The sequence below is a fragment of the Abramis brama genome, assembly GCF_963993115.1.
Source record: "Abramis brama genome assembly, chromosome: 9".
Lineage (NCBI taxonomy): Eukaryota > Metazoa > Chordata > Actinopteri > Cypriniformes > Leuciscidae > Abramis > Abramis brama.
This window is the reverse complement of record NC_139971.1, coordinates 12,195,962-12,209,451: the sequence shown is the minus strand read 5'-3', so window position 1 is coordinate 12,209,451 and position 13,490 is coordinate 12,195,962.

The window sequence follows — 13,490 nt, the reverse complement described above, 5'->3', positions numbered from 1 at the left end:
TGTAACCCTCGTTCCCTGAAGGAGGGAACAGAGACGTAGTCCCGTCGCCACTAGTGCTGAACCACCGCTGACTCCGGGCTCCGCTCGGCTCCTCAGCAAAAAAAAAAAACTGGTGCGTGCATCCACTTCCGTATTTATACCCGCACTGCGGGGTGGAGCGTGTGATGCAATTCAATCACGCCAATGTGCATTGGCTTGTTTTTACAATACTCGAAGATGACAGGCTCCTTAAGCGTGATCCCAATCAGTCGACACGTCGACCACGTCTCCGTTCCCTCTTTCAGGGAATGAGGGTTACATACGTAACAACCGAGACTTTTTATTTATATAGCACCTTTCCAGGGCTCAAGGACGCTTTACAATGAACAAGCAATAATAGTGGCAATGGACAATGATAACAAACCAAACAACAGTAGGTAGATGAGAGTAAAAGTACAGTAAAGGAGAATTATGTAGATGGGGCAGCATACAGCAGAAAACAATTAGACAACAAAATAATACAACTTAAGAATGGTAACATTCAGAAAATAAGTGAGTTTTGAGCATAGTTTTAAATTCAGAAATAGTATTAACACAACAGAGTGATTGGGGGTGAGAGTTCCATAGTTTGGGTGCAACAACACTGAATGATTTGCCCCCTATTGAAGCTAGGCGATACCGAGGGACAACGAGAAGGCTAGAGTCAGAGGATCGTAGAGTGCGAGTCGGGGTGTAGGGGTGGAGCAGGTTACAAAGATGGGGGGAGCCAAGCTGTGCAGAGATTTAAAAGTGAGCAGGAGGATTTTGAATTTAATACGATAAGCCACTGGAAGCCAGTGAAGATCATACAAAAATGGGGTGATATGGGCAGAACGCTTAGTGTAGGTAAGTATTCTAGCAGCAGAGTTTTGAATTTATTGCAATCTGGAAATGGAGCTAGCAGATAGACCAATGAAAAGGGCATTACAGTAATCAAGATGTGATGTGACAAATGTATGGATGACAGTTTCAGTGTCTTTGATACTGATGAAGGGACGGAGCTGGGCGATGTGACATAGATGAAAGAATGCTGATTTGGTGATAGAATTAATATGAGTCTGGAAAGAGACAGAGGAGTCAAAGATTACACCAAGATTTGTAACATTACTAGATGGTTTGATGTGAGAGACAGCAATCTCACAGGTGAAATTGGTTGGAATTTTGCTAGTGAGTGAGGGAGGTCCAGGAAAAATAATCTTAGTTTTGTCCATGTTAGGGTTAAGCAGATTAGCAGATTGAAAGGGATCAAAGAGCTTATTTTCGACTAGAAAAGACTGAAGCTGGGAGGCAACAGTACTTTCCAGTAATTTTGCTATGAAGGGTAGATTTGAAATAGGACGATAATTAGATAAAACTGAGGGATCAAGGTTGGGTTTCTTGAGAACAGGGTTAACAGCAGCAGATTTGAGTGGCAGAGGGAATGAAGCAGAGGTAAGAGATGCATTGATGAAGTGAGAGATAGGTGCAGAGATAACTGAATGGCAGAGTTTCAGAAGAGGAGTAGGAGCAGGGTGTTACAGTTTCGGTTGAAGCAGAGGCAGAAGCAGGATCTAAGTGCAGCAGTAACACTTAATAAACAGTTACAGACTAAACAAAATAAACACAGAACAAAAACCAGAACAACCTACACTTGCCATGTAAAATAACTGATAAGGAACAAGACAGAGCACTGGGTATAAATAGACAGAACTAAAGAGGCAAATTAACTATAGAAACAAACAGGCAGGGGCGGAGGAAGACTAAACTGAACTAATAGACAGAACAGGGACGTGCGCAGGAATTTTGAGGGGCAGTTGCTCTGACCTGAAAAAGGGCACCCGCCTCTTTTCAGTGGGCATCTTGGCTTCAAACAGTACCCAAAATAGTGATAGGATTTAGGCATTTAACCATTTTGAATAAAATAATTAATGCGATGCATTACTTCCATCATCCATTCTTCTTGCTAAAACGAAATGTGAGAAACTAACTATCAGCAGACATGTAGCTTAGTTTGCCTAATGCCTACCAAAAAAATAGTAGCCTAGGCTGCTTGTGTCAGGTTTGGCATAGACGAAGCAGACAGAATGGTAAGTTAAATGCTTTAATTTGCAGAATGGATCGGTACAGCGAAACAGGTGAGTAAACAGTAAGTTGAATTTCAGATGATAGCTTAACTGAAGTGTAACCAAGTCTCTCTCTCTCTTTCTCTTGCAGATGATGATGAAGGAGTTCCTTAGAAGACGGAATGGTGACTGGCTGAGAAGATCGGGATCGAAGGTAGGTATACAGGTAAGTATGGCAGAGAGTCTGTGTCATGCGTAGATGAGATCAGACAATGACTGAATGTTTGTAGCAGGTATATATGGGTGAACTGATGATGAGGTCCAGGTGACGGTGATTAGTAATCAGGCGACAATGAGCGTATGAATGACTGAGTGGGCGGAGTGAGGGAATGAGTGGAAGGAGATGGTGATGGAATCCTGACTTCGTTCAACTGCCTCTGGATGGTGAAAGGTCCAATGAATCGAGGACTCAGCTTACGGCAAGGCAGGCGGAGGCGAATGTCCCTCGTCGATAATCACACCTTCTGACCAGGTTGGTATTGGGGTGTATCGGCTCGTAGACGATCCGCTTGATCCTTGTGCCTCCGCACTGCCTGTTGTAGATGCACATGAGCTGAGTCCCATACCCCCTCGCTTTGATGGAACCAAAAGTCGACAGCTGGAACCTCCGAGGGCTCACCCGACCAAGGGAAGAGAGGTGGCTGATATCTGAGGAAGCACTGAAAGGGGGTGAGCCCGGTAGTACGCTGAGTGAGGGAATTCTGAGCGTATTCCGCCCAGGGGAGGTATCGGTTCCAGCTGTCTTGGTACTGGTGGCAATAAGTTTGCAGATAACGTCCTATCTCCTGAATCTTCCGCTCAGTCTGGCCGTTGGTCTGCGGATGATATCCTGAAGAGAGGCTGACAGTGACCCCGAGGAGCTTGAAGGCGTGCCATACCCGGGAGATGAATTGGGGTCCCCTGTCCGAAACGATGTCTTCTGGAATGCCGAAATTTCTGAATACATGAAACAATGCTTCAGCTGTTTCTAAAGCCGTGGGTAAACCAGGTAAAAGGTATCAGCTTGCATCCTTTGGAAAGTCTATCCACAACGACGAGCACACAGGTAAATCCACCGGATCTAGGAAGGTCAGTCATGAAGTCCACTCCGATGTGTGACCAAGGGCGTCTGGATATAGGTAGTGGCACAAGTTTACCCTCAGGTAGTTTCCTGGGAGTGTTGGTGATGGCGCAGACTGAGCAGCCACGGACGAACCTGGAGACATCTTCGGAGATGGACGGCCACCAGTACCGCTGACTGAGGAGCGAGAGGGTACGCTTGCTACCTGGATGTCCAGAGCCCGGAACTGTGTGAGCAGAGTCCAGAAGGGGAGTACGAAGATGTTGAGGTACGAAAGTACGCCCTTCTGGACCTCCCGGCAGAGCAGGATGGCGAGAATTTTCCTGAGAGATTTGCTGGTCGATGTCCCAGAGAATGGGACTGAGGATTAAGGCTGGAGGGAGGATGGTTTCAGTACTGAGGTCCTCTGAAGATGAATGATGGAGTCTGGAAAGAGCGTCTGCCTTGCAATTCTTACTTCCTGGACGGTAAGTAACAACAAAGTTGAATCGAGTGAAGAAGAGTGCCCAGCGGGCCTGGCGAGGATTCAATCTTCTTGCCTCACGAAGATATTCCAAGTTGCGATGATCTGTAATTACTTCGAACTGGTGATTTGCTCCCTCCAGCCAATGTCTCCATTCTTCTAAAGCCAGTTTTATGGCTAGCAGTTCCCGGTTGCCGATGTCGTAGTTTTGCTCCGCCGGGGACAGCTTTTTGGAAAAGGCACATGGATGGAGTCTGGGAGGCTCACCCTGCCGCTGTGACAGCACCGCTCCAACCCCAGTGGAAGATGCATCGACCTCAACGATGAAAGGAAGTTCTGGATTGGGACGGATGAGGATTGGTGCTGTCGTGAAGACTTCTTTGAGGCGATGGAAGGCTTGGATAGCTGTGGGATTCAAGGACAGAGACTTGGGTCGATTCTTTAATGAAGATGTGAGAGGAGCACTGATGAGACTGTAGTTCTTGATGAATCTTCTGTAGAAGTTTGCAAAACCGAGGAATCTTAGAAGTTCTTTGACAGATGTGGGTAATGGCCAGTCTTGGATTGTTTCCACCTTCCTCTGGTCCAACTGGATACCATGCTGATCTATGATGTAACCCAGGAACTGAACAGAGGTGATATGGAACTCACACTTCTCCAATTTCAGGTAAAGCTTGTGTTCTCTCAGTTTCTCTAGTACTTGAATGACATGACGATGGTGTTCAGCAATTGAAGATGAATAGATGAGGATATCGTCAATGTAGACAATCACAAAGCGGTTGAGGTACTCACGGAACACTTTGTTCATGTACCCTTGGAAGACCGCTGGAGCGTTGGACAGCCCGAAGGGCATAACCTGATATTCATAATGGCCAGATGGGGTGACGAACGCTGTCTTCCACTCATCTCCATGCTGTATACGGATCAAGTTGTATGCACTCCGAAAGTCCAGTTTCGAAAATATGCGAGCCCCACGCACCTGCTCCAAGGCAGCTGGGACCAGAGGAAGGGGATAACTGTATTTGACGGTTTGAGAGTTGAGATGACGATAATCGATGCAGGGCCTCAAGCCTCCGTCCTTCTTACCCAACAAAGAAGAAACTTGAAGCGGCAGGGGAGGTCGATGTGAGGATGAACTGTTGTTGTAAAGCCTCCTCCACATACTCCTCCATGGCCTTCTGCTCCGGGATGGACAGTGGATAGATACAACCTTTAGGTAGAGTGGCTCCAGGTAGCAAGTCGATTACGCAGTCCCATGGCCGATGAGGTGGTAGTTTAGTAGCCAGTTTCTTGCTGAACACATCCTGGTACGCCTGGTACTCCACTGGAATCTCTACTTGATGCTCTACTTCAGGGCTCTCAACCAAGGTGGAACAAACAGGAACTTTGGACCTCTTCTCTTAGGCGTCGATGATGAAGAAGGGATTTTCTTGATGGATGACAGACAGGACAAATGGCAGGACTCACCCCAACGTAATACTTCACCAGATTTCCAGTGGAGCGTCGGCTGATGTTGAACTAACCAGGGGCGTCCCAGGATGAGCTCAGCGGTGGACTCCTCCAGCACCATAAAAGAAATCTCCTCTGAATGAAGACAACCAACACGCAGCGTCAGAGTAGGTGAACAGTGACGAATTCGACCTCGACCCAGCGGTTTTCCCTGGATGGTTTGTACATGGAGGTCTTGAGAATTGCGATGTTTGCGGATGTTAAATTTTTGGAGAAGCTGTGTGGAGATGAAATTCCCCGCCAAACCAGAGTCAATAAGGGCTTGCGCTGAGACACAAATATGAGAAGTTAATACATGCACAGTGGTGCGATTTAAAGCTTCAATTTTAGGTGAGACTTGAATTGTGCTTACCGCTGGGCATGGAGGTCGAACAGGGCAAGAGCTGAGAAGATGATTATCAGATGCACAATAGAGACAGAGTTTATGAAGAATTCGTCGTTGACGCTCTGAAGCTGGAAGATGGGCGGAGCCGAGATCTATAGGCTCTGGTGCTGGAGGAGTGACTGATGGAACCGTGGGCGGAGGACATACAGTGGGAGTCGGAGAATCACAGGCTGATAATCTTTGCGAAACTCGAATGGATTTTTGAATTAATTTCTCAATTCCCAGACTGTCGTCGTAAACCACCATCAACTGACGAATGTTAGGGTTCAAACCATGACGAAAAGCTGTGATCAATGCTGCCTCATTCCAACCACTGGATGCCGCTAAAGTGCGGAATCGTAAAGAGAAAGTACTCACAGAAGATTGGCCTTGACGAATATTGTAGAGTTGATCATGTACTGATAGATCGGCAGCTGTTTGACCGAAAACTTCTTTGAAGTGTTGTATGAAACCGGAGAGGGAGTTGACGACTTCCGAATCCGAATTCCAAAGAGACTGTGCCCACTGAAGTGCTTGCCCAGACAGAAGTGAAATGATGAAAGCAACACAAGCTGAATCATTGATGAATTGATGTTCTTGCATGGAAAAATACAAAGATACCTGAAGTAGAAACCCACTGCAGTCCTCCACCTCACCGGAGAATGTCGCTGGTCGGGCCATGGGACACGCTGAGGCAGTGAACGAAGCAACGGGCGCTTGAGGAAGTGAAGCTGAAGAGGTGTGTTGATGAATGGCGATCGGATTGACAGGTGAATTCGCTGTGGATTCCGAAGGATTCTGCATGGTGGTCTGATCTTCTGTCAGGTTTGGCATAGACGAAGCAGAGTAAGTATTTAGTAAGTTAAATGCTTTAATTTGCAGAATGGATCGGTACAGCGAAACAGGTGAGTAAACAGTAAGTTGAATTTCAGATGATAGCTTAACTGAAGTGTAACCAAGTCTCTCTCTCTCTTTCTCTTGCAGATGATGATGAAGGAGTTCCTTAGAAGACGGAATGGTGACTGGCTGAGAAGATAAGGATCGAAGGTAGGTATACAGGTAAGTATGGCAGAGAGTCTGTGTCATGTGTAGACGAGATCAGACAATGACTGAATGTTTGTAGCAGGTATATATGGGTGAACTGATGATGAGGTCCAGGTGACGGTGATTAGTAATCAGGTGACAATGAGCGTGTGAATGACTGAGTGGGCGGAGTGAGGGAATGAGTGGAAGGAGATGGTGATGGAATCCTGACAGCTTGTCTGCAAGCTATCTGTCTGATTATTTAGGCTAAACGTGGCAAACTCAGCCTGGATTTATGAAGATTTTAATTAATTTCATAAAACTTGATGATGATGATCGTTCGTTTGTTATACATCACAAACTCACCTTTTCCGACAACGTTGAGTCGTCTCACCCGACAACCATGACAATCTCCTTCTAGGGCCGCTTATGCAGGCTCAGCTCAGGTGCCAGTCGCATGCAGCGCTGCAGCCACGTAAACAGAGTTTGCCCTTCCCCTACTGACTTTCACTTTCGGTGCCCGAATGGAAGTGAATGAGGCTTTGCGATTTTTTTTATTTTTTTATTTTTTTTATCTAGGCCTACGTGAAATTCTGCATCCATTGTACGATTTATTTATTTATTTATTTTCCCCCTCGGAAGGGCAACGTGAGTCGAGAAGGGCATATAGGCAGTTGCCCGGGCAACCTGAGCAACCCCCCTGTGCACGTCATTGAGACAGAACACAGACAAAGACAGAAATCAAAACAGACTGACAATGTAACACAGGGTCAAGACGACAAGATGAAGGGTTGGATTTCAAAATAAACTCAGAGACAGAAGATGGAGTAGTCAGAGAAAAGAAATTCAGGGACTGACCGAATATATCTAATATTTGTAGCATCATTAGAGAAGCACTGGTGGACGGCATCTGTCTTTTCTAGCAAGTGATTCAGGAATGAACAGCAAAGTTCATCTGAAGCTAAAGCAACCTGAGATGGAGGTTTGGTAAGTTTATTTACTGTGTTAAATAATGCTTTTAGCCTGTTGTTTGATTTGTTAATTGTGACAAATACAAAACTAGAATGAGCCAAGTTCAGGGCCGATTTGTAATTATTGAAATGTTCAATAAAAGCTAAATAGTGAACAGTCAGGCCAGTTTTCATGTAGAGACGCTCAAGCCGTCTACCTGTGGCCTTTAGGATACGAAACTGAACTGAAACTGATGGGCAGAAGGGACGATTCTAGTCTTAACAGGAGCATGCCTTTGTAAGATTTCAGAAATTATGGAGTGATAGTTTGATAATATCAGGGAGGGAGAAGAGATCTCAAAGACATCAGAGAGATTAGATCAGAAGCAATGGAGGTACAAAATAACGCAGTATCAACAGCTTTGAGATTGCGGTAGGATACAACAGTCGTTGAACATTTTTTATGCATAGGCAAGCTTAAACTAAAATCAAGAAGTTTATGATCAGAGATACCAGTGTCAGAAGAAGAGATGGAAGAGATATTAGCCCTCGATGTACGGATCAAATCAAGGGTATGACCATGCATATGAGTAGGAAGTAACTGATTAGTGTTAGAGCAAACAGCATCAAGATGAATATTAACATCACCGAGCAGTAAAATGGGAAATTACAATGAGCAGGGAAGGGTCAACAGTTCACTGAGTTCAGAGAAAGAAGTTGGACAGGACCTTAGGAGGACGATAGAGCAAGATAATTATAAGAGAGTCAGCCTTTAATACCATGTATTCAAATGTATTGGTGTCGTGAAAGTCAAGTTGCTTGAGTCGGAGGTTATCACGATGGATCATAGCGAGACCACCCCCTTTACCGTGTAGTCGAGGTCTAGACAGATACTTATATCCAGGGGTGCACATAACATTTTTGGTCTTGTTCTCAGGGGAGAACCTGGGGTTGTTGCTTGGTCCTCACATTTTCAAATTCATTTTTTCCTTAACCCACCTGTCACGGCCGGCTCGCAAGCCGCGACAAAGAAGGAGATGACACGTTGAAATGATATGCAAAAAGGAATAACATTTATTAAAGTAAAAGTAATAAAGTAATAGAATAGACCAACACAGGAACAAAACAACAACTAAGACGACAACAAAATGGCATGAGAGGAGAGCCCCCCGTCACGACTGAAGGGAGCTGCATTTGTTTGCCGGCATCAGCTCTAGCACAGGTGTAAACCATCAGTCATCATGACGTCACTCACTCCAACCTACAAAACAAATAACAAAAGACAACCAAACCCACACAATATGACCCACACTGAGGTCGTAACACCCCCCCCCCATAGAAAAAAGGAGTGACGTCATGATGACTGATGGTTTACACCTGTGCTAGAGCTGATGCCGGCAAACAAATGCAGCTCCCTTCAGTCGTGACGGGGGGCTCTCCTCTCATGCCATTTTGTTGTCGTCTTAGTTGTTGTTTTGTTCCTGTGTTGGTCTATTCTATTACTTTATTACTTTTACTTTAATAAATGTTATTCCTTTTTGCATATCATTTCAACGTGTCATCTCCTTCTTTGTCGCGGCTTGCGAGCCGGCCGTGACAAATGGGGGCTCGTCCGCTTGTTTGTTAACTTTTGAAAATTCCTGCTATTTGTCGACATGATTTGGAAGCGTTTTTGTTGCGTTCGGTTATTTTGTAATGAACTTGGCACGTCCATTAACTGAACGTAAAACCGGAAGAATGTTGTTTGGGGTAAACGCTATTGTTGGGAGTTTATTCATCGTTTGGAAGGGAATACGCGTTGAATTTATTTGTTTTGAGGACATATGTTGCTGTATCATCGGTTAGCTGTTCTATGCTGTTTCTAAGAGGTAAGTGATTTTGCAAATCATATCGTGGTGAGAATATTGTTGATGTTCCCTTGTTAGGTGTAGCTGCTTGGTCCCTTTTGGAACAAGTAGGTTAATGTAATTTTTGTTATTTTTGTGTGGCGACCGTGAGTAGAGCAGTTGTCTCGGGAGCATGGCCGTGGTATGAGAGAGTCGCCAGCGTGCTGGTTGCTTTTCTTGTACCAGCGGGAGTTGGTGCTTAAATACCCCTCGCCAGTAACCACACGAAGATTAGGGGTGAGTTAGTTAGTTGTTTTTTCCTATAGATAGGGAAAGGGAACTTTTTATTCCTACCACGTGAGGTTTGTGAATCACACTATATTAATTGTAACGTATATTTTTTAGAGGAAGTATGTCTAATCTCGTAGAAGATTTTATTGTTTCGCCCTCTGAAGCGTTAATTGAGTTGTTTACAAAAGATCAGTTATTTAAGATTGCGGATCATTATGAAATCGAACTTGAAGATAAGAGATTAAAAGAGAGTACAATTAGAGAAACAATTAAAACAAAATTGATAGAACAAGCTATATTGATTGAAATGTCTGATACAGCTACTGCTAGTCAAATTAAACCACCAGTTGGCCTTTTAACTTTTGAACAGCAAGAAAGGTTATTGCTCTTACAGCTTGAACAAGAGCGTGTAAAGTTGGAAATGGAGCGTGAGCGAAATAGAACTAAACAGACAGATATAGAGCTGCAAAAATATCGCTTGGATATGATTAGAGAAGGCAGAATCGATGACGGTTCAGATGATGCTTTTCAGGGTGCTTCTAAAATGTTTGACACTGCGGGAAACTTGCGTTTGATGCCTAAATTTAGTGAACGAGATCCGGATACATTTTTTACCTTGTTTGAACGGATTGCGGAAGCGAGAGGTTGGCCTAGTAGGGAACGTACACTACTTTTACAGTGCGTGTTTACTGGCAGGGCTCAAGAAGTCTATTCTTCTCTTTCAGTCTCAGACTGTAACGATTATGACATCGTAAAAGCAGCCGTATTAAAATCATACGAGTTAGTACCAGAAGCGTACAGACAAAAATTTAGAACTTTGTCTAGAGGTGTTAATGTTGCTCATGTTGAGTTTGCTAGAGAGCTCAGTACTGCATTTAGTCGCTGGTGTATGGCATCTGAGGTAACCACGTTTGAGGAGTTGACCGACTTAATCGTGTTGGAACAGTTTAAGAATTCTGTACCCGCTCGTATTGCCACATATATAAATGAGCAGAAAGCGGACACAGCTGCTAAAGCTGCTGAATTAGCTGATGATTATGTGTTAACACACAAGAGTTTTGAGTTTCGGAGAAGGGACGAATTTTTTGAAGATAAGGGAGATCGTATGTCCAAAAACTCGTCTCTTATCTGTAATTACTGCCATGGTAAAGGCCACTGGAAAAATGAGTGCCCTGTGCTTAAGGCCAAGAGTAAAGGGGGAAAGGCTCCTCGCGTTAAACCAGCTGCTCTTGTGGCACCCGTGTTAAGTCCTGTTAGTACATTGTGTGAAGGATTTCCTAAATTGGGTAATCTTTTGGAAAATGGTGATTATGCGCCTTTTATCACCTATGGTCATGTGTCGATGATTGGTACAGAGATAAAGATTCCAGTAACAATATTAAGAGATACAGGAGCCTCTGAATCTTTTATATTGGAGGATGTGTTGCCATTTTCAGTGTTGAGTGACACTGGTACTAGTGTTCTTGTTAGAGGAATTGGGTTGGATGTGATGTCTGTTCCTTTACATAGAGTAATGTTGTCATCTGAGCTTGTGAATGGTGAAGTGGTGATTGGAGTGCGTCCATCATTGCCCTTGGATGGGGTGGATATAATCATGGGGAATAATTTGGCAGGGGGTAGGGTGTGGCCTGATACTTTTTCACCTCCTGTGGTTTTATCTGTTCCTCTTCCAGATTCTGACGAGAGTCACAAGAATTATCCGGAAGTGTTTACTGCATGTGCGGTAACTCGTTCCATGACCTCTGCTCAGCCAAGGGTAACCCCTGATTCTGCTGTAGTCAAACCATTCTCCTTGCCTGATGACTTTTCTGTTTCACCTTCTGAGTTGCTCCAGGAGCAGCGACTTGATTCTTCTCTCCATCAATTGTTTGAGAGTGTGATGTCTTCTGGTGAAATTAGAAATGTTGCTCATGGTTATTTTTTGCAGGATGGAATGTTGGTGAGAAAGTGGATTCCTCATGGTAGTGATTTTGCTGGGGATCCTATCATGCAGGTGGTAGTTCCAGAAAAGTATCACTCACTGGTATTACAGATTTCCCATGATAAACTTGCAGGTCATTTAGGGGTAAAAAAGACCTATCACCGGATTCTCTGTAATTTCTTTTGGCCAAAATTGAAGAAGGATGTGTCACAGTATATCAAGACATGTCATACTTGTCAACTAACAGGCAAACCAAATCAGAAGATCAAGCCTGCTCCATTGTTTCCCATTCCTGCTGTCAGTCCGCCATTTGAGCACCTGATTATTGATTGTGTAGGCCCACTGCCTAGATCAAAGTCGGGTAGCATTTATTTGCTCACGGTGATGTGTGCCTCTACTCGATATCCTGCAGCATATCCTCTTCGTACGATCACTTCCAAATCAGTAGTGAAAGCCTTGACTCAGTTCATTTCCATTTTTGGCATTCCAAAGATTGTGCAAAGTGATCAAGGTTCCAATTTCACTTCTCATTTATTTTCTCAGGTTTTGAAACTGCTGCACATTAAACACAATAAAGCCAGTGCTTATCACGCCCAAAGCCAAGGGGCTTTGGAGCGTTTCCATCAGACGCTGAAGTCTTTACTGCGTTCTTATTGTACAGAGATGGAAGGAGATTGGGAACAAGGATTGCCGTGGTTGATGCTATCAGCACGTGAGGCATGTCAAGAAAGTACTGGGTTCAGTCCCAATGATTTGGTGTTTGGGCACACAGTTCGGGGACCGCTGGCTGTACTCAGAGACCAGTGGGTTGAAAGTGCACCACCAAAAAACTTGATAAGTTATGTGAATGACTTTAAGCGTAGATTATATGAAGCAGGTAAAGTGGCAAAAGAACAATTGCATTCTTCGCAAAAGCGTATGAAAACGATTTTCGATCGACGAACTGAGGAACGGAAATTCATGCCTGGCGATCAGGTGTTGGCTCTGTTACCTGTGGAAGGCTCACCATTTCAAGCTCAGTTTACAGGTCCGTATGTAGTAGAAAAACAAGTTACTGACTTAAACTATCTGATTGCCACTCCAGAGAGAAGAAAGTCCACCCAGTTGTGTCATGTTAATTTATTGAAGCCCTATTATTGCCGTTCTCACAAGATCTCGGAGGATGAGGTGAAACCTGCATTAGTAGTTGAGAGAATTTCTCTTGTGGGGGAGGGAATAGATGAGGGAGTTTCTTTTCCAGAGGATACGGTACTACTGGGACGTCTAAACAATTCAGAGACTCTTAAAGATCTGTATAACATGTTGGCTCATTTGCCTGATGATAAATGTGGTGATTTGATTGATATTATTAATCATCATGTTTCTTTATTTGGTGATGTACCTTCGCGTACACATTGGTTGGAGCATGATATTGATGTTGGGGATTCGGAGCCCATTCGCCAGAATTTTTATCGGGTGTCCCCAAATAAACTCCTGCATCTTAACGCTGAAGTTCAGTATATGCTGGATCATGATATTGCACGACCTTCATTTTCCAGTTGGTCATCTCCCTGCTTGCTTGTAAATAAATCCGATGGTACTTATCGGTTTTGCACCGACTATCGTAAAATAAATAGAGTAACAAAACCAGACTCATTTCCATTGCCTCGTATTGAGGATTGCGTTGATCGGGTTGGGGTGGCAAAATTTGTAAGCAAGTTCGATCTGCTTAAAGGCTATTGGCAAGTTCCGTTGACCAAAAGAGCTCAAGAGATTTCCACTTTTATTACATCGGAGGGGTTATTCTCTTATAACGTTATGAGTTTTGGCCTTAGAAATGCGCCTGCAACCTTTCAGCGACTTATGAATAGAGTTGTTTCTGGGTTAGAGGGAGTGGCCGTCTATCTGGACGATGTAGTAGTTTTCAGTGATTCATGGGAGCAGCACTTGAAGCATATCGCAGACCTGTTCTCTCATTTTGAAG